General features: G+C 43.8%; 1 protein-coding gene across 18 annotated transcripts in view; it reads left to right on the top strand.

The window, feature by feature from the left end:
* Window positions 1–22,328, top strand: part of PCBP3 (poly(rC) binding protein 3) — a 212,629-nt gene that overhangs the window by 70,539 nt on the left and 119,762 nt on the right. For 15 of the 18 annotated variants that reach the window (XM_082461051.1, XM_082461050.1, XM_082461049.1 and 12 more), the window contains exon 2: window positions 13,645–13,685. The exons of 1 other annotated variant lie outside the window; for it this stretch is intronic. The gene's annotated coding sequence lies outside the window, so the exon portion shown is untranslated. Of the gene's footprint in view, window positions 1–13,644; window positions 13,686–16,431; window positions 16,558–22,328 lie in introns of those variants that run through there. 2 more of the 18 variants (XM_082461046.1, XM_082461047.1) reach the window with 2 other exon arrangements.

A 22,328-nucleotide genomic window follows, 5' to 3' on the forward strand; every position in this document is an offset into this window, starting at 1 on the left:
ATGAATGAATTAGATCTTTGTATATCAGGATGCATAAATCTCAGTAACAGTGTTGACTGTGAAAAACCAAGCTATAAAAGTATGGGTGCTGTATGGTATCTTTGTTTTTGGATATTTACATAGCCAGTAAAGGTATAAACACCTGAATGTGAATGATGATGTGTCATCTTTAGATTATGTTTCATTTTAAATAGAGATCTGAAGCAAATAAAGCACAATGTTGACAACTCTTTATTCTTCATGGTAAGTACATAGATGCTCATTATGTTTATTTTTTGATTTGGGATTTAATTCACATACCATGAAATTCACTTCATTAGAGTGCATAATTGAGTGGTTTTTGGTGTATCCACAGAGCTGTGCAACTATCACCACTGTCTAATTTCAGAACATTTTCTACAACCCAAAAAGAAACCTCGTACCCATTAGCAGTCACCTCCCATTCTCCCTTCACCAGTCCCTCAATACCATTAATCTACTTTCTGTCTCTATGGATTTGCCCATTCTGGACAGTTCATATAAATGGAGTCATACAGTCCATGATACTTTGTGTCTGGATTTTTTCTCTTAGCATAATATTTCCAAGGTTTGTCTATGTTGTAGCATGTATTAGTACTTTATTCCTTTTTATGGCTGAATTGTATTCCATTCTATGGATGTAGCATTTTGTTCATCCTTCCGTCCACTGATGGATTGGGGTTGTTTCTGTTTTGTAGCTATTGTGAATAATGCTGTTATGAACTTGATGTACAGGTTTTTGTATGAATATATATTTTTAATTCTCTTAAGTAAGTAGTGAAATTGCTGAGTCACAGGGCAACAATATATTTAACTTTTTGACAAACTGCCAGAGTGTTTTCCAAAATGGCTCCACCATTTTGCATTCCCACCAACATTGTATGAGGGTTCCAATTTCTGCATATCCTCACTAACACTTGTTATTGTCAGTCTTTTTGATTATAGCCATTCCTGTAGGTGTGACGTGGTATATCACTGTGATTTTGATTTGTGTTACCCTAATGACTAATGATGTTTCAAATCTTTTCACTTGCTTATTGGCCATTTATATACATTCTCTGGGGAAATGTATATTCAAATCCTTTGCCCATTGTTTAATTGAGTTATGTGTCTTTTTTATTGTTGAGTTGTAAGAATTCTTTATATATTCTGGATGCTAGTCTCTTATCAGATTTGTAGAAATTTTCTCCCATTTTGTGGCGTGTATTTTCCCTTTCTTTATTTATAGGCTACTTTGAAGCACAAAACTTTTAAATTTTGATCAAGTCCAATTTCTTTTTCTTTTTTGTGTGTGTGATTTGTAATTTTTGTATATTTATTTTTAAATGTTTATTATTTATTTATTGTTCTTCCAGTTCTATTGAGATAAAATTGGCATACAGTTCTGTGCAAGTTTAAGGTATACAGCATAATGATTTGACCTACATACATCATGAAATAATTATCACAATAAGTTTAGTGAACATCCATCATTTCATATAGATACAAAATTTAAGAAATAAAAAAATTTTTTTCCTTGTGATTAGAACTCTTAGGATTTACTCTCAACAACTTTCATATATAACATACATCAGTGTTAATTATATTTATCATGTTGTACATTACATCCCTAGTAATTATTTATCTTATAATTAGAAGTTTGTATCTTTTTTAAAAATTAATTTTCACTGGAGTATAGTTGCTTAACAATGTTGTGCTAGTTTCTGCTGTACAGCAAAGTGAATCAGCTATACATATACATATATCTCCTCTTTTTTGGATTTCCTTCCCATTTAGGTCACCACAGATCATTGAATAGAGTTCCCTGTGCTATACAGTATGTTCTCATTAGTTATCTATTTTATACATAGTGTCAGTAGTGTATATATGTCAAACCCCAATCTCCCAGTTCATCCCACCCCCCACCCCCCTGAAGTTTGTATCTTTTGACTGCCTTCATGCAATTCTCCCTCCCCAACCCCTGCCTCTGGTAATCACAAATCTGATCTCTTTTTCTATGAGTTTGTTTTTGAAATATAATTGACCTACAGCACTATGTTAATTCCTGTTACACAACATAGTGACTCTATATTTCTATACATTTCAAAATGATTACCATAATAAATCTAGTTATGATATGTTACCATACAAAGATATACATAATTATTGGCTATATTCCCCACACTGTACATTTCATATCTGTGACATTTATTTTGCAACTGGAAGTTTGTACCTCTTAATCTTCCTCACCTATTTCTCTCCTCTCCTTACCCTCCTCCCCTCTGGCAACCGCCTGTTTGTTTTCTGTATATGTAATTTTGTTTCTGTTTGTTTGTTCAATTATTTCGTTTTTTGAGATTCCACATATAAATGAAGTCATACAGTATTTGTCTTTCTCTGTCTGACTTTTTTAACTTAGCATAATACCCTCTAGGTCTGTCAATGCTGTCACAAATGGCAAGATTTCATTCTTTTTTATGATTGAGTAATATTCCATTGTGTATATACACCACGTCTTCCTTATCCATTCATCTATTGATGGACACTTAGGCTGCTTCCATACCTTGCCTATCGTAAATAATGCTGCAATGAACATGGGATGCATGTATCTTTTCTAATTAGTGAGTTTGTTTTCTTTGGATAAATACCCAGGAGTGGAATTGCTGGAGCATATGGTAGTTCTACTTTAAATTTTCTGAGGAACCTCCATACTGTTTTCCACAGTAGCTGCACCGATTTACATTCCCACCAACAATGTACTTGGGTTTCTTTTTCTCCACATTCTCGCCAACTTGATATTTGTTGTCTTTTTAATAATGGCCATTCTGACAGATATGAGGTGATATCTCATTGTGGTTTTGATTTTATGGTGAGGAGTGATGTTGAGCATATTTTCATGTGCCTGTTGGCCATCTGTATGTCTTCTTTGGAAAATTGTCTATTCAGAAACTCTGCCCAATTTTTAATCAGGTTGTTTGGAGTTTTTTTGATGTTGAGTTGTATGAGTTCTTTATCTATTTTGGATATTAACCCCTTATCAGACGTATTAATATCATTTGCAAATATCTTCTCCTATTCAGTAGGTGACCTTTTCATTTTGTTGATAGTTTCCTCCACTGTGCAAAAGGTTTGTAGTCTGATGTAGTCCCATTTGTTTATTTTTGCTTTTGTTTTCCTTGCCTGAGGAGACATATCCAAAAAAAAAACATTACTAAGATGATGTAAAAGAGTGTACTGCCTGTTTTCTTCCGGAAGTTTTATGGTCTCAGGTCTTACATTTAAGTCTTTAATCCATTTTGAATTTATTTTTGTGCATGGTATGAGAGAGTAGTCCAGTTTGTTTCTTTTGCATGTAGCTGTCCAGTTTTCCCAACACCATTTGTTGAAGAGGCTGTCATTTCCCCATTATACAATATATTCTGTCTTCTTTGTCATAGAGTAATTGCCCATGTAAGTGTGGGTTCACTTCTGGGCTCTCTGTTCTGTTTCATTGATCTTTATGTCTATTTTTGTGCCAGTACCATACTGTTTTGATTACTGTAGCTTTGTAGTATAGTCTGAAATCAGGAAGCATGCTACTTCCAGTTCTGTTTTTCTTTCTTCAGACTGCTTTGGCTATTCGGGATCTTTTGTGTTCCCATACAAATTTTAGGATTATTTGTTCTAGTTCAGTGAAAAATGCCATTGATATTTTGACAGAGAATGCACTGAATCTGTAGATTGCCTTAGGTAGCGTGGTCATTTTAACAATATTAATTCTTCCAACTCATAAGCACTGTATATCTTTCCATCTGTTTGTGTCATCTTCAGTTTCTTTCATCAGTGTCATAGTTGTCTGAGTACAGGTCAGTTACCTCCTTAGATTTATTCCTAGGTATTTTATTCTTTTTGATTTGATTGTAAATATGGTTGTTTTCTTTCTTTTTTTTTTCAATGCAAGGAGTTTTTTGTTTTTTTTTAAATAAATTTATTTATTTATTTATTTATTTATGGCTGTGTTGGGTCTTCGTTTCTGTGCGAGGGCTTTCTCTAGTTGTGACAAGCGGGGGCCACTCTTCATCATGGTGCACAGGCCTTTCACTGTCGTGGCCTCTCTTGTTGCGGGACACAGGCTCCAGACGCGCAGGCTCAGTAGTTGTGGCTCATGGGCCTAGTTGCTGTGCGGCATGTGGGATCTTCCCAGACCAGGGCTCGAACCCGTGTCCCCTGCATTGGCAGGCAGATTCTCAACCACTGTGCCACCAGGGAAGCCCAATATGGTTGTTTTCTTAATTTCTCTTTCATTTGTCAGTTTCAGGCCCTCTGCTATCTCCTGCCTCAAGTCATAGAAACAAAGAAACGACAAAGAATTTTTTTTTTTCTTTTTGTGGAAAGTAGTGTTAGAGGCTAAAATCTTGACTCCAGGGCTACACATAAGTATTTGTGGTGGCCCTGAGTTCACATTGATTCCCTCCCAATTTAATTCGATTACTATTAGGTCATTAAAATTTTTAATTCGAATATTAAAAACACCTGAATTTCTTATTTTCTACAATATGTTTACTTAAATTTGTTGAATCTTTGGCCATAAATTAGTTATGTGTCCTTTTTTATGATCCTCACGTGTTCCATTGACTCTCATCTAGATGCTTTGCTGGTGACTACTGAGCAGGTGGTTTACAAAAGGGACACAGATACCAACAACCACGAAAAGGTGCCAAACCTCCCTATTAGTGGACAAAAGCGTGCACATCCTTCTCTGACCGTCCTGTCGGCATATATCTTGAGAAAGTTTATACAAAGGAGTTTTGGCAAGGAATCACAGAGACTAGACTCTGAGACGTCAGTATTTTGTGTCTCAGAAAGTGACTGAAGGGAGATAGTTTCTGGAGGGCTCTTTGTCCTTGTGTATCACAAGCTTTAAAAACATTTAGGCACTTGGCTTAAAATTCTACTCTTAAGTGCTTATCTTCAGTAAACAATCAGATAAGCATTACATTTATGCACAGAGGATGTTCATTACATCATTAATTTAAATAATTAACAATTGGAAGCACCCCAAATGCCCAATAATAGATGATTTAGTAAATCAGTTATTGTACTTCTACACACAGTAGAATATTAGGCAGCAATTAGTGTTTATAGGAATGATTCATGACATGGAAAAATGAGCCCAGAATATGAAGTCAAAACACAGGTAAAAACAGCATATTTGATGTAAAATATAGGGGTGTGTGTGTGTGTGTGTGTGTGTGTGTGTGTGTGTGTGTCTGTGTATTTTAAAGGCCTCAAGGAGGTACAACCAAAGGTTTATGGTATCTATTTCTGAGAAGTGGGATCACAGCTGAAACCTGTTTTCACACATTTCTGAATTTTCTAAATTTTCCTAAATGAACATACACTGCTTTTATAGTCATAGGAGAAATAAGATTTTTTATATTAGAGAAGAATTATGTGAAAATTAGTCCGATCTTTGATATGCAGAAACATTGTTCTAAGCATAAAAGCAGTGCAAGTAATTTCAAATAATAGATAAGTTTGATTTTCATCGACACGTTTCTTTGAATATCGGTAAACAGTATTAAAAGCTAAAACAAGCTGTTATGAACATTTTCTGCAAATATTACAGACAGATATATTACGTTGTTCTGAAAGCATATGTAATCTGTCTCATTTTTTAAAAAATATATGTACGTGCATGTTACAGTGAGAAACTACCAGAAGAAAATACACTGTACTGCTGTCAGTGCTTCTGTCTGGGAATTGGAAGTACTTTTAAATATGTCTCTTGTGCTTTTCTGCACTTTCTAAATTTTCTGCACAGAGAATAAGCACATGTCCTGGAAGGGTCTACAATTGTTGTCGTAAAGAGCAGGGCTGAGCACATGGCTTCTGTCCCTGCCAGGACCTGCTGTTGCTCAGCACCTGCACTCGCGGGGAGGTCCAGGGCAGGGGCGTGCACAACTGACTCTTTACCACTGAGTCAAACGCTTGTATTCAGGCAGTTGTCTAGAAAGTCTAGTAGATGTACTTTAGGCAACTTCAATACCCTGGTGAAAGGCCAAGCAGATTTCTTGTGTCTGATTCTGGTAATGAGAGTGACCCACTCAGAAAACTGAGAGAGTAAAAATAACAAAGTTTAAAATTTTAATTTAATAAGTCCCTGTACTGAGATTGAAACAAAATCCTTTTGTAAATTCTTGCAAGTTGGTAGTGAATAAAGCTCATCAGCATAACTTAAAAAGACTGAAACATGGGTGTGCACATCTGTATTCATATACATCGAGTGTGATCTATCGTAAATAGGAAAATGAAACAAAAAATTACCTCATCCCGGGACGTGGGTGGCTGCTGTGAGCATGACACTGAACTTCTTTTTTTTTTTTTTTTTTTTAATAAATTTATTTATTTATTTTTTGGCTGTGTTGGGTCTTCGTTTCTGTGCAAGGGCTTTCTCTAGTTGCGGCGAACGGGGGCCACTCTTCATCGCGGTGCGCGGGCCTCTCACTATCGCGGCCTCTCTTGTTGCGGAGCACAGGCTCCAGACACGCAGGCTCAGTAGTTGTGGCTCACGGGCCCAGTTGCTCTGCGGCATGTGGGATCTTCCCAGACCAGGGCTCGAACCCGTGTCTCCTGCATTGGCAGGCAGACTCTCAACCACTGCGCCACCAGGGAAGCCCGACACTGAACTTCTAAGTGGAGGAAATTTGCAGTCGGGTGTGGGGACGGGTGAAAACCTGCTCTCGCAGGCCAGGGAGCGTGCCTGGCACGGCATGCAGGATGATGCTAGGCCAGAGGTCAGGCGAGGGGCTCTTGGGCTCTTGGCCTCTGCGTTCCTTGGTGATCATGTCACCACCATGCATTGGCCTTGAGATGCTATTTTTTGATGTGGAGGAGTAAAGAAATTCAACCCCTGGCTGCGTCCTTCTCTTTTCTGCTGAGACCATCACCAGGAGTGTAATTACTTAGAAACAGTAATTGAATTGGTGGATTCTGTGATAGGAATGAAGCTGAATCATCCTTGCCTGTCCTCCCCCCAGAAGCTCTTTTAAACTCTAGTTACCCCGACTTCTTGTTGGCACTGCAGGACTCTGGAAGTGCTCTGTTGGAGGGGGTGAGTTAATGAGACACTCCATCCCCCAATCTGGGGAAATTTGGTCCTCTTGAAGTCAGATCTTTGCTACGGCCTATTTAGTTTTGGGTAAAAGCAGTGGGCCCGGGGCCCTGTGCTTCCTCCCCTCTGTGCATCGAAAGCTGCTGGGAGCACTAGATCCAACCTGGGCTTCCTGTCCCTGGTGCACTGTCTCCCTCTGGGAAGTTTGTTTCTCTTTAGATTTCTTCCACCTTGACATTCAGGATTTGGAAGAGTGTCTCCATGTGACCTGCACGCATGCCCCACTCCTGTGCTGGGTTCTGGCTGGTCTGGATGACATACTTTCCTCTTTTCCCACCAGCCTATCTTTTCATGTGCTTATTTGCCATCAACATGCTTTCTTTGGTGAAGGATTTGATCAGACATTTTGCTCATTTAAAAAATTAGGTTGTTTGTTTTCTTGTTGAGTTTGAGAGTTCTTTATATATTCTGGATACAGTCCTTAATGGAGTACATGTTTTGCAAATATTTTCTCCTAGTTTGTAGCTTGACTTCTCATTTTTATGTATATTTTGAAGATCAGAGGTTTAAAATTTTCATGACATCCCACTTATCAGTTTTTTTCTTTTATACATCATGTCTTTTGTATCATACTGAAGAATTCTTTGTAAAACTGGAGGTCTGTAAGATTTTTATTCTTATTTCTCTTCTTTCTTTTGGAAGTTTTTGGCTATTACATTTAAGTCTATGATATATTTTGAATTAATTTTATATAGGATGTGAAGAAAATGTCAAAGTTCTTTTTTTTTCTTTTCTTTTTTGTATATGGTATCTAGTTGTTCTAGCACCATTTATTAAAAAGAGTATCTTTTACCCATTCATTGCCTTGGAACCTTTGTCAAAAGTCAATTGACCATATAGCTGTGTGTTTTAAGGGAACCTGGGATTTGACTTCATCGGGAATGGTAAGACAGGCAGATATGGAAATGACTGGCATGAAGGAAGAAGTTTATACTCACAGATCTTTATACTCCTAGAAATAGGAGGCAGGGTGGGGCATTCAGGGCCACATGGGGGAGCACCAGGGTCAATGAGGAGTCAGAGAACAGGTGAGGCAGGGTCAGCAGATTTAAGATTGGATAGTTTGAATAATTTCAGCAGGCCCAAGGGCATGATGTCTGGTACCTGACCCTAGGGTGATTAGGTCAGGTGGATAGTGGCCCAGAGAGTGAGGGCCCCATAGAGGAGGTGGTTGGGGTGTGGGCTCTGAATTGGATGGTTTGTATTTGAAAGGTGCCCCCAGGGTGAGTTGTTTATCCTATCTCTAGAAATTGGCTAACTCTAGGAGGGCTGTTCCTCCAGAATCAGCAAGGCCCAGATGTCAAAGCACAAGAGAACGAAAAGTTAAAAAACAAAACAAAACATGGTTAACAACATGCGGACTATTTCTGGACCTGCTATTCTGTTCCTTTGATCAATTTATTTATCTTTATGACTGTAGCTTTATAATAAATCTTGGAATAAGTTCTCCTACTTTGTTCTTTTTCAAAGTTGTTTTGGCTGTTTTATTTTCTTTGTATTTCCATATGGATTTTAGAATCAGCTTAGCCTGCTCTGATTTTGATTGAGATTGCATTGAATTGATAGATCAGCTTGGTGCAATTGACATCTTGTTGGACAGAAGTGCTAAGAGGGGACATCCTTGCTTTGTCCCTGATCTTAGGGGAAAGCATTCAGTCTTTTACCCATATGTGTGACGTTAGGTGTAGGTTTTTACTGGAGGTCCTTTATCAGGTTCAAAAAGTGCTCTTATATTCCAAGTTTGGTGAGGATTTTTTTTCATGAGTGGTATTGAATTTTGTCAAATGCTTTTTCTGCATCTTTTGAGATCATTATATAGTTTTTCTTTTTTTCTGTCTATATGGTCCATGCATATAAACGGTTTCAGGCATACCTCAGAGATACTGTGGGTTTGGTTCCAGACCACAGAAATAAAGCAAATATTGAAATAAAGTGAGTCACATGAATTTTTTTTGTTTCCTAGTGCATATAAAAGTTATGTTTATACTATACTTTAGTCTATTAAGTGTGAATAGCGTTCTTTCTAAAAAGCAATGATACCTTAATTTACAAATATTTTATTACTAGAAAATGCTAATCATCATCTGAACCTTCAGCGAGTTGGAATCTTTGTGCTGGTGGAGGGTTTGAAATATTGCAAGAATTACCAAAATGTGACATAGACACATTAAGTGAGCAAATGCTATTGGAAAAATGGCACTGATAGACTTACTTAACGCAGGGTTGCACAAACGTTCAATTTGTAAAAAACACAATATCTGTGAAGCGCAATAAAGTGAAGTGCAATAAAATGACGTTGCCTGTATGTTGATTTTTTTTGTTGTTTTAGTATAAAATCAATTGCTTTTCTGGATTGAAATCCACTTTGTCATGATGTATTTTTTTTATATTGTATGATTGGATATGCTAAAATTTAAGAGTTTTGGCCTCTATATTTATGAGGAGTATTGGCGTGTTTACCTGTAGTGTCTTTTTTTGGTTTTGGTATCAGGTTAATTCTTGCCTCATAGAAGGATTTGGAAAGTGTTCTCTTATATTCAATTTTCAGGACAAGTTACTAAGAAATTGATATTATTTCTTCCTTGAGTGTTTCTTCCATTGAAGCCATCTGGATTGGCTCTTTTTTTTGGTGGGAAGGTTTTTAACTTGAATACATTTAGAGTTATCTGGTTTTCCTTGAGTGAGTTTTGATAGCTTTATTGTTCTAAGAATTCCATTTAAGTTGTTAAATTTATTGGCATGCAATAGTTCCTAACATTCCCTTATTATATTATATTTATTTTCTTTTTACTGAAGTGAAATTCACATACTACACAATTAATCATTTTAAAGTGTACAATTCAGTGACATTCAGTGAATTCAACAGTGTTGTGCAATCACCACCCAGTTTTAGACTTTTTCAAAGTCTGAGACTTTTTCATCACCCCAGAGAAACACCCCACACCCACTAATTAATCACTCTCCATACTCCCCTTTCCCCATCATCTGGACACCACTAATCTGCTTTCTGTCTCTGTGGATTTACCTATTCTGGATATTTCATGTAAACGGGATCATACGGTATGTGACCTTTTATGTCTGGCTTCTTTCTTTGAGCATCATGTTTTCAACGTTCATCTGAGTCGTAGCATGTATCAGCACTTCACTGCTTTTTATAGTCACAGAATATTCCATTGTTTGGACATATTACAATTAGTTTATCCATTCATTCGTTGATGGACATTTGGGTTGTTTCTGCATTTTGGCTATTGTGAATAATGATGCTATGAACAATATCTGTTTGATTCTCTCTTTTCAGTTCTTTTGGATGTATACCTAAGAGTGGAATTGCCGAGTCATATGATAATTCTGTGTTTTGCTTTGTGAGGAACTGACAAACTGTTTTCCACAGAGGCTGCACAGTTTTACATTCTCAGCAGTAATATATGAAGGTGCTTATTTCTCCATGTCCTCACCAACACTTGAACATATATTGTGTTGTTATTGTATGGAGTGCCCTAGAAATGTCAGTTATGTGATGCTGGGTGACAGTGTTGTTTGAGTTCCCTATAGCTTTTACTGACCTTCTGTCTAGTTGTTTTGACCCCTTTATTAATATGTAATGCCTTTTTTTTATATACTTCTGATAATATTCTTTGCACCGACATCTACTTTTTCTGATGTTAATATAGCCATTCCAACTTTCTTTTGATCAAGCTTAGCATGGTACATCTTTTTCCATCCCTTTTATTTTAATCTATTTGTATATATATTTTTAAAATGGGTTTTTTATAAATATTGTATAGTGAGGTCCTGTTCTTTATCCAATCTTAAAAATCTCTGTATTCTAATTAGGTTGTTTTAGACCACTTATACTTAATATGATTATTGATATGACTGAATTTAAATCTATCATTTTGCTATTGGTTTTCTACTTGTCCCATTTGCTATAAGATCCTCTTTTTTTTTTGACTTATTTTGGGTTGAGTACTATTTATGATCAATTTCATCACCTTTACTAACTTATTAGCTATATCACTTTGTTTTTAGAAGTTGCTTTGGGATTCATTGCATATATCCTTAACTTATCACTGTCTGTCTTCAATTGATATTATACTAGTTCACTTATAGTGTAAAACCTAACAACAATATACTGCCATCTCACTTCTCGTGGCCTTTATGTTACTGTGTCATGCCATTTTACTTCTACACTGCTATAAACCCCACAATACATCGTCATTATTTTTGCTTTAAATAGTCCATTATCTTTTAAAACAATCTTACAAATTAAGAAAAAAGGCTCATATTTATTCATGAATTTTGTTTCCAGTGCTTTTCATTTCTTTCTGTAGATCTAGATTTCCTTCTGATATCATTTTTCTTTTGTATGATGGACTTACTTTAATATTACTTGTAGTTCAGAAGGGTCGGTGATGAATTATTTTAGCTTTTGTTTATTAGAAAAAGTCTTCATTTTGTCTTTGTATTTGAAAGTTATTTTCACTGTTATGGTATTTCAGGTTGACAGTTTTTTCCTTCATTACTTTAGAGATGTCATTCCATTGACTTCTGGCTTGTTTCTGGGAAGTCCTTGTCCACCATGTCTGTGTTTGTCCCTCTGTACATAATGTTCTTTTTTCTCTGGCTGCTTTTAAGATTTCCTCTTTGGATAAGTTGATTACGATGTAACTTGATTTGATTTTCTTCATGTTTTCTTCTGCTTGAAGATTGTTGACCTTCTTGGATTTATGGATTCATAATTTTCATCAATTTTTGAAAATTTTTTTGTCATTATTTCTTTAAATACATTTTTGTCCCATCCTGTTCTTCCCCCCTGAGTGTTAAATTATACAAATATTTCTGTGTTTTTAGGGAAGAGGGAGTCTTTCCCTATGTTTCATTTTAGATCATTTCTGTCTGCACAGATAGTTTTGTCTGCACATTGACTGATCTTTCCTTTTCTAGTGTCTAATGTGATGTTAATGCCATCTAGTGTATTTTTCATTTCAGATATATTTTTCATCTCTAGGTGTTTGATTTGGGTCTTTTTAAAAATGCTTTTCATGTCTCTCCTACATGTTATGCTTTCCTCTATCTTCTTGAACATATACAATGTGTTTATAATGGCTGTTTTAAGGACCTTATGTGCTAATTATTTCCTTGGGTAATTTTCTGGTTCTTTTTCTTACTGATCAACTATCCTCATTATGAGATATATTCTCATGCTTCTTTGCATCCATGGTATTTTTTAAATGAATGAAAGACATCATGATTGTATATTGTTGGGCTCTGTATCCTTTTAAATATTTTAAACTTTCCTCTTCAAATGTATTTGTTACTTGGAAAGTTTAGACCCTTCAGTGGCTTGTTGTTGAGCATTGTTAGGCAGTACCTAGTTTAGTCTGGTGCTCATGTGGCCCTGCCACCGGGGCTGTGCTCTTCCAAGTGCCAAGCCCAGTGGCCCCCGTGTCACAGGTTCCTTAGTCCGGTTGTCGGGAGTGTGGTCCGTTCCTGGAGCTGCGGCAGTCACAGCGATCCTTTGTCCTGCTTCTCAGTGCTGCGCCTTCCCTGGCCTCAGGCACATGTGCTGATCAGTGTCCTGGCAAAGACCCAAGCGAACCCCCACCAGTCTCGGGAGCGTTTCTCAGCTCTCTCCTTTCTGGTCCTCTGCCCTGCTGATTCTCGCTGCTGTTGCCTCCTTGAACCTCAGCTGTTTCCTCATCTCAGGACTCCCCCAGGTTTGCCTAGGTTCCCCCTTCCTGCACTGTGGCCTCATAACCCTCCCAGAGCTGTAGGCTGGGCAACCAGGATGCATCACATGCGTTTCCTCCCTCAGGGTCATCGTCCTGTGCTCCCTGTTGTCCCACGTCTGAACACCCTTGTCTCATGTCTTTTGGCTGGTTCTTCATTGTTTGAGGCTGGAGAGTTCCTCCTCTTCTGTCATGGCTGGAAGTGGATGTGTCTAACGTTCGCCTGGTTTTCAGTCCTCACTGGACAGACGCCTCTGGGCTGCCTGGAGGAGGCTCGGGCAGAGCTATTTACCTGCCCATAGAGTCTGCACAGGCCGGGCTCGGAGGTCCTGCTGTCTGGGCAGAGCACTCTTCAGACTTGGAACTGAGACCATGTGGGTGGGCATCTGGGTGGGGGTCCTACCTACACCTCATCGTGGTCTTCTCCTTACTACTCCCCACAGACTTAAAGGGGTCTGGGAGTCAACGCTGCCCTAGACTTCCATCAGGTTTAGGACTGTGGGCCAGGGTTCAGGGGAGCCTGGGCTCTGAGCGTTTATTGATATCTTTTAAGTTCCAGACTCAGATTAGAATCTAACCACCTTTCATGGAATTTTTTTCTCTTGGGAGACTGCCTTTGTCCTTCCAAATAACTGATTTATGACTACATTCTTTTAAAAATTTATTTAGTTTGATAAGACTTGATATCTAAGGTGATAGATCATTCTTTGGGTTATTTTCTACCTATGATTTCCAGTTATAATAATTTTTTTAACCTGTTTACAGGGCTGCCTACAGACAGACAGAAGCTCTTCACATGGTTCCATGTAAGTAGTGCTTCTTATGATGCCGTTGGAGAGGTATGTCTTTAAATTAAGTGATTCTTTCCACGTCAGCTGAGTTGTAAAGTCTTGCTTGCATATGAAGCCATGTGTCTTGCTGACTCTCCTTATGGCCTGGTTTCATGTCACATGAGGGATGTGTTACAGGTCAGGTGCAGCAGCAGTGTCCGTGATGTGCACGTTATCCCTTCTGGCTTCTGTAGAACCAATATTTAAAAAGAGGGAGTTTCCTCCTTTCGTTCTAACCTTTCTTCTTCAGAGTCAACCTGACTAAACTGTCCAGCAGGGGCCTGGGAGCCAGTTGTTAGCATGGGCTGAGTGGACAGTGCCTTTGTCCCGTGTTCCAGCAGTGACAAGTGTGTGCTGTGGCCGTGATGGCATCGTGTCCAGGCCCCACGGACACCTCTTTGTGGCCGTGACTCCAGTTTTGCAAAACTACCTTGAAAGGATTCCTTTTAAATTTATCCTTAAGATGCCTTTGTTTTTCTAAAGCTTATAAATGTTATTTTCTAAAAGTTTTCAGTGGTCTTGCCCGGAAGGCTGGTGTGTTCAGGCTGGCGGCTGATGTCATGCAGTGCCGGCTCTGCTCACACGAGCCCCTCACCGTGCCCTGCGGGGCAGGTGCTGTTGTTCTGCCCACTTCTCAAGGCTCGGGGAGACGACGTCTCTGTGCTTGTGGGTGGTGAGACGGGGGTCTGAGCCGAGGCCTCCGACCTCATGGGCCCGCGTCCACATCGCGACGGCAGGATAAGTGGGAGCTGCCTTGATGACGGGATGTGGGCTCCAGACTCGGTGTCTGCCCTTCTCTTCCTGGTGGCCTTAACTGCAGCCCCGAGTGGCCGCCATGGGGTCCTGGGCTCAGCCGATCCTGATCGGAGAGCGCTCGCTATGAGCACCACAGTGACCTTCCAGCCTCGTCGCCAGCAGTCCCCTCAGGAGACATGAGAGACAGTGGCGGGAGTCAGGGAGCATGTGCACACGGGGACGTAGGGCGGGTGGGTAACTGGACGCCCGATAGTTGAAGGGGAAATTTCTTAGGTTACAAATTGCTTGAGCAAAGACCTTAATTGCTCTTTCATTCATTCAGCAAATATTGATAGGGCCAGCCACGCTTTTGGAATCCCAGCTTCCTTTATTACATCTGTGGGGGTCACACAACATAAAAGTAATAAGCAGATGCATCACATAGTGTGCCGGGTGGTGAGCTTGCCGGGGAGGAACAGAGAAGGGTCGGGGTCGGGGGTGCGGGGGCAGTTGATGGGGGTCAGGGCGGCCCCTGGGAAGGGGCATCTGAGCAGAGCCTTGGAGGCACCAGAGTGGCCCCTGTGGGTGGTGGCGGGCCCAGGGGAGCCAGCGAGCAAAGGGGCAGGGCCCAGAGACGAGGGCAGCGGGGACACATCGGGGCCCTTGCTCACTGCGGACAATGATGCTGAGTGTGGGAGCGGCGAGTGGGTAGTCTTTTTTCTCTGTGTTGGATTGTTTTTTCAAACTAAAGCTGTTATAATACCTGCTTCTTAGAGGACATCCAAATCCCAACTGGCTTGGGACCAACTTTGTAATTGTGCAAATCTGGATCTAATTTTCACAGAAATCCCGAGGGAAGGGCCTCTGGAACTCAGGCATATAAACAACACCCTGTGTGTGCTGGGCCTCTTTCCCTTAGACTTTGGTGTTGCCCACATCCCTCCCCCTGGCAAGCAGGGCAGTCTGACCGGTCTGCAGTTCTGGAAACAGCCAGCATGCTTGGGTGGGGCGGGCTGGCCCAGGCTACTCCCCCTGTGCGTGTGCATGGCCCCAAGGGCCTAGTGTGGGCGCTAGAGGAGGCCCCGGCACCCAGGCAGAGGCAGAGATAGGCAGTGCGAGCTGGCAGGACTGTGGTTCCACGGGACTGCGAATCCCCTGAGGCTTGGTTAAGGCAAGGCAGCAGGCTTTTTATAGGGCGCCTGTGGCCTCTTCTGTGAGCAGGGAGGGAGCTGTTAGGAGCACTGAGCTGGTTGGAACAGAGATGAGTCCGCTTCCATTGGCAATCTCAGTCTCGATTGAGCCCTGCAGAGTCTTCCTGCGGGATTCCTGGGCGGGGGTGGGGGGTGACGAGCCAGAACTGAACTCATCTGCAGTGGATGTTCCCCAGAGGACGTGTTGGATCCGGAAGAACTTGTTTTTCCATTTGCACGTCTTCTGAGAACTTTCCACACTTCTTAGAGTCGGGCAAGGGGCAGTCTTCCGTGGAGCAGCCGCAGACAGGCCTTTCCCCGCCTCCGTGTGTGCCTGTGCTCAGATCCGGCTGGGACCCTGACCCCGGTTTGTTCAGCGGGGACCTGGGCTCCCACAGCCCGCCCCACGCCCCCGCCCAGCTCGGGGCTGGGCCTTCAACCGCACTAAGATCAGGGAATCAGCAAATAGTGATAACGAAAACCTAGTTGAAAATTTTATTTACTTTTAAGTCTTTTATTCTTTGTAATACTGGGAAAGATTATTTGCTTTCTAGGCTTTCCGCCCACCCTGCATTAAGATAACGACTTTCACTACACAATTGGAAAATATGAAAAAGAACTTTAAAGCTCACCTATAGTGAGGGCAGACAGAGCCCCCCGACCGGGACTCCTCCCTCAGGGCCTCCTTCCCCCCGCACTACCTGTGCCCTTCTCGGTGGCCCTCCACCTGCAGCCTGTGGCTCGTGGGGCAGCCCTGTGATCACCTTCCCACAAACACCCGCGGTCCTTCCGGTCCCGCCACTGTCCCCTCCGCGCAAGAGCAGTGTGGTGGTGCCCAGGAGACCGTGCAGCCCTGAAGACTGGCCGAGGGCCTGGGGGACCCCAAGCCCGCCCCAGCCCAGCCTCGCCTCAACCCCTAGCAGGTTTGCTTTGAACTGAGGCCCTTCTTGTGCATCTGATCTTTCTTCCTCAGATTTCTGATGTAATCAGGTTTCAGTCTCAGCTGATGACCGCGCCTCGTAATTCAAGGAGAAAAGCGGAAATAGGAAAATTGTGGAAAGCCTGATTAAAAAGCAGTCAGACTCTCAGCCCCGCTCCCACACCTGGACAAACCCCTTGCCCACCCTGGCTGCAGACTGGAGGGTGGAGCGGGAGCGTGGGCACAGCAGAGGGCACTGTCCTAAACAGGAGGCGGGGCCGCGCTCAAGTGGATCCTGCAGCCTGTGGCCCCAGCCCCTACCCAGTCGGCCTGCAGAGCACTGGGAGCCTGGGGTGGGCCTTCGGGCGCGGGCTCGTGGAGCAGGCAGGGTGACGGCCTCCGGCGCTGCCGTCCGGCTGGTGGAGCGGCAGGGTGAGGCTCCAGGAGAGGGTCGTGGGCTGCCTCCTGCTGCGGCTGAGGGGTCAGAAGGCGGGGGGCCCCTGCCTCAGAGTTTGGAGGTAAATTAACACTAAGTACATAGAAAAGTAAGCTAACAAGCAAGCCTCTCACTCACTCCCAAGAAACACGCGTACAAGAGGGAGATGCAGCGTGAGGTGTGAAGAGCAGCTCCGGCGCCTCCTGTGGTCCCTGCTGACAGCGGGTGGACGGGGGTGTAGCACTTGGAGGGATGCGGGGAGGGTGTGGGTGGGGAGGAGGGTTCCTCCTCAGGCTCTAGGTGGAAGCTAGTGGGTGACACACAAGATCCTGGAGTCAAGAAGAGCCATACAAAGCCGGTCATTAGAACTGAGGAGAGACATAGCAAAAGAGGGAAAAAGAGCAAGACGCCTGTGGGGCAGAGGCGGGCAGAGGGCAGGCGCCACTGCTCCCCATCAGCTCCGTGGAACTCTGACTGTTAAAACTACGTACGTTTATAATTTTGTTAAAAATAAAAAGTAAAAGGTTATATTGCAAATGCTGTTTCACACCCCAAAATTTGAAAGCAGCCCCCCAGCCCCTCCGCTCTCTGCTTCTGCCGGGCCGAGCTCCCCTGCATGGCCATCTGGCCCTCCCAGCGGGGCTGTGTCTTCACCACTTGGCCAGATCGTGTGGCCGCTGCCTTGCCGAATCCGGTAGAATATCTTTCTCCTTGGGGAGCTGAGCTCTGCAGCTTTAGGCCAGCAGAGCCGCCCCTTCTGGTGTTGTGTTCTTTCAAAGGCTCCAGGACCCTGTGCTCTCCTGGTTTTGCATGTTTGTTGTGCGTCACGTCCTCCTGCTTCCCCCGCCTCCCCACCACGCGTGAGCCCGCCTTGACGCACAGCACGTTCTCCGTGCTCAGAGAGGACCCTGCTGGTGGTCGGTGCTTGGGGACTACGGGGTCCAAGGCGCTGCTGCAGACATTTTGGTCTGTTTCACTCCAGGTTCTGCCTCTGGGGTTAAGCTGCATGCATACTTCTGTGCCCTGCTTTTAAACAGAATGGTATACGGCAAAATGTTCCACGTTACCATCTGAAAACATTATTTTTAAAAGGTTGCATAGTTTCCACTATATGGATGTAGGTATTATTTTGTTAAATCACTCCATTTCTGTTCAATGTATTTGGATTGTTTTCAGATCTGGCAGTAGTATCGGTAGTCGTGAGGTGAATTTCCTTGTGCATAATACGTCCGTCTCCCCCTTCCCGAGGCAGTATTGCGGTGTTTGTCCACGTGGAATTCTGGGTCAGAGGAGAGGGACATTTTAAAAGAGGCGTCATGTGCGATTGCCCAGTTGCTCTCGAGATGGTAGATTACAGCAGCGTGAGTGCCTGGGCTCCTGGCCCCTGAAAACCTAGGGCTTTATGCGTCTCTAAAAGCCGAAAAGAAGTACAAGCAGGTTGAGCTTTTCGACTAGAGCTAGTGTGTCCTTCCTCATGTTTTACTGAAGACATTCAGCTTTTATGTTGCGGCTTTTATTTTCCCCAAAGAGTCATTCACCTTTTAATCTGACGTTGGCGTTTGGAGCCATTACATCAGTATTTTCCTCTGTGATATCACCTTCTATGGCATTTACATTTGGAAAATCCTTTCCGCTCCTGAAATGTGGGTAGTCACTTCTGTTTTCTTTTCTGCTTTTACTTTTTGCATTGACATGTGTAATCCACTTGGGATTTAATTTGATATATGTTATTGGGTGAATATATGTTATTTTTGCTTACAGATATTGAAAACACTATTTATTAAAAATTACTTCATTTTCCCAGTGATTTGTGCTGCTACTTTTGTCCTATGTGTGCATCTTATATGGTAACGTTGTATATATTAGTGTCTATTTCTGAATTCTCTAACTGATCTGTTTGTTCTTGTGCTGGTACACTGCTTTAATTATTTTAGTTTTATGGTATATTTATTTTGGCTATTCTTGGCTACTCAATTTCTAGATGAACTTTAGGATGATTTTCAAGTTAGAAAGCTGATCAGATTGGGATTTCATTTCAAATGCATCAACCTATAATTTAAATGGCAAACAGCTGATATTTTAGCAATATTCAGTTTTTAAAAGAGGAAGATATTGTGTTTCTTCATTTATTCCGTTATTAGCCTTCAGTTATATTTTATAGCTTTCTTGCTGTAGGTTTTCTCTTTTGAGCTCTTTTCTAACTTATTTACATTATCTCTTTATTGTAACTGGAGTTTTTCCTGTTACGTCTCTCTAATGTTTAATAATGTATAGGCAGGAGGTCAATTTTTACGTATTGCATGCAGCCATGCTTTTAATTGCAATAGGTTTGTCAGTTGAATTTTGACTTATTCCTGACTTGACCCAGATGTTTTCACCGTGAACTTCACAGTGCTTGCCGTGACTGTCTGTCCGGTACATCGTGTTCATCAAGTTACACAAGTTTCCTTCTGTTGCTCTTCTATTAAGTTGTTTTTTGAAATCAAAAATAAAAGTTGCATTTTACTAAATGCTCATTGCTGTTATTACGATAGTCACAGGATTTCCTCCTTTTATCTCTTAGTGTAGAGAATTCCAGTGATGAAATTCCAAGTGTTGATTCTTGGAATAAATCCTGTTAGGTCTTATTGATACTTTTGAATCTCTTCCAATTGTAATACCTTTTCAGTATTTTATTTGGGCTAGAATGAGGGTTAATAATAGGGTTAGGGCTGGAGTTAACGTTAGTACTAGAATTGGGTTCGTGTGAGCATTAGTTATTGTAAAGGTTAGTGTGAGGGTTACGGTTTGGACCAGGGTGATATGCTCTGTACGTTTCTGTGTTGGACCCAGGGGAGAAATGCCCTGGGGCTTTAGGGAACCTGGCTCCGACCTGAGGGCAGCTACTGTGGAGCCGTGAGTACTGAGAGTAGCAGCTGAGCCCATGGGGGACTTGACTCTGCTGGCACACAGAGCGCCCCAAACACGGTGGCTTTAATGCGGGCAAGGTCGGTTCCCTTGGCTGTAACAGGCCTGGGGTGGATGGGCTGGGCTCCACGAGGCCCTCTGCCCAGAGGCCACGCCCACCCCACGCCCTGGGAGGCCTGTCACTCTGTGGTCCTCCCTTGACCTCTAGCTGCAGCTACTCAGCCGGTGGGAAGCAGAAGGGGCACGATGGAGGGCAGGCAACTGCCGTTTCAGGGTTAGAAGCCCGAGTTGTACTAGCTGTGTCACAGTCCACAGGACCGCTGTATGCTAACAGCATTATGGGGCACCCAGTGGATTGCGGCAGTGTTAACGCAGGACAGCTGTGTGCCAGCGGCGGTCCGAGGACCAGGTGTGCGCTAACCGTGTGATGCGGTGGCCCCACACCCCGGGGGGCTGGGCCCGCCCCGTGCAGCCACAGCTCTGCTGCCACGGAGGAGGGAGAGGGGTCTGGGGAACGGCCAGCCGTCTGCACAGGCAGGGATGAGGCGTGTGAAGTGTGAGAGGACAGGACAGGATGGCAGAGGAGCCCACCGGCTGTGCGGGCGGGATGTCGGGAGGGAGGGAGCCCCACCTGGCCGCTTCCCGCCCCCAGGAGCTCTGCCAGGGCCCTGTCCTGGGGTCTCGCTGGCAGCGGTTCTGGCATCTGTGGTGCGTCCTCCTGCCCACCCCACGCCAAGATAGCAGGGCCTGCAGGACGGGGCGGCGGTGCGCACCAGCCACTGTGGAATCGTGGAGACGCAGAGCTCTGTGCTCCGAGAGGGAAGGCGTTTCCACACCCTCTGGAGGAGCTCGAGGAGGGAAGGAGAAGTGCGGGGGCTCTGCTGCTCCCCCGCCTCCCTTCCAAGGCTCTGACTCGCTCTTCCTTCCGCCAGGTGTCTCACAGGCCTGGCACCTCTCCTGGGGCGCTGCCCTACTGGGCCCACCGAGGCCTTAAGGCACCCATTCCCTCCCTTCCTTCCTTCTCTTGGCTTTTCTTTCTTTTTCCGTGGAGCATGTTCAGTCTGGGCTCTTTTTTCTGCTCTTGGAGACGCTGGCGAGTGCTGTTGCCCCAGAGCAGCCTGGCGTGAAGGGCTGATAGGTTTTCACGGGGTGACTCATTCCTTCCTCCCTCCACTGCCTGCGCGTGGCCAGGCTGTCTGGCGGCCCTGCGCGTAGAAACAGTGGTGGAGCTGGAGCTGTGTGGCTGGCCCGTGGGGCCGGGGAGGCGTGCGGGGCTGGAGGACGAGTCGCCGCTAGGTATACTTCAGACAAGCAGGAGCCAGCCTCTCTGTGTGCTTTATTTACAAACGTGCCGCGCGTTCAGTAAGCAGCTGGCGGCTTAACCCTTGCTCTGGCGAGAGTGGGTTAGGTGTGCCCCGGGCTGGAGGGCTGTGCCCCACCTTCAGCCCTGGTTAGGGCGGCCTGGTGTTTTCTGTCCCGGGGAGTGTCTTGCACGGCCACAGGGGCCAAGGATGCTTCTACTTCTCCAGTTAAACACACTCGCTCTGCTTATTCAGGCCTCCATGTTCTTTCTCCAAAACTCAAGTGGCACTTATGGGTGATACCGTTCGGTTTAGCGTGCGCTCCCAGGCACTTTGGCATCAGGGAGGCTGTCTTCTCTTTGGATGTGAGGAGTAACCATTGGTACGCTCCAGTAACACTGAGCTGGAGAGAGGTTTTCAGTGTGGGCCTTCACCTTTTCCAAGAGCTCTGGCTATTTCACTCTTTCAGGGCACAAGGCTATCACCCTGCAGCTTTGTTCACCCTGTAACCGAGTCCCTGTGCTTGATTTTACCCGCCTGTCTCCCAGCTCTGCATCCTAGCACGCCTGTCATGAAAGGCCTCCGCACCACTGAGCGCACGTGCTCCGTCTGTGTGGAGCCGGGGCCTCAGGCCAGACCCAGCAGGCTGGGTGCAGCTGGAGCGCAGCTGTTCCTGGACGCACAGCAGTGAGCTCTTCTCATCGTCCCCTGTATTAATTCGGCAGAGTGTGGGTGAAAGTCATGGGAAGAGAACCTTCTAGTAGGAGCCCTCCTGGGCCAGTGGAGTCAGCCTGGGGGTCTGGAGACTGGTTCTGCTTCCAGCCCTTCTCCCGGATCACCCTGTGATCTTGGCACCTTAGCAAGGTCATTGTCCCCGTCTGTGCTGCTTCTCCATCTGTGAGACTGGATCTCCTTACCTGTCCTGCCCAGTCCCAGAGCAGGAGGTTCAGGCCATTTAAGCTTCTACGGAGAGGGCAGGGAGCGTCAGGGTCTTTCCAGGGGTAAATGTGTGACCGTATGAGAAGATGGTCATAGTATTTGCTGTGTTCCAGGCAGAAGTTCCTCCCTGGGTCCCCACAATTCTCCAAGGCCTCTGACTAGCCTGTTTTGTCAGCAAAGAAACTGAAGTCA

This window comes from Balaenoptera physalus (assembly GCF_965194825.1).
Source record: "Balaenoptera physalus genome assembly, chromosome: 4".
In the NCBI taxonomy this organism is placed as follows: Eukaryota; Metazoa; Chordata; class Mammalia; order Artiodactyla; family Balaenopteridae; genus Balaenoptera; species Balaenoptera physalus.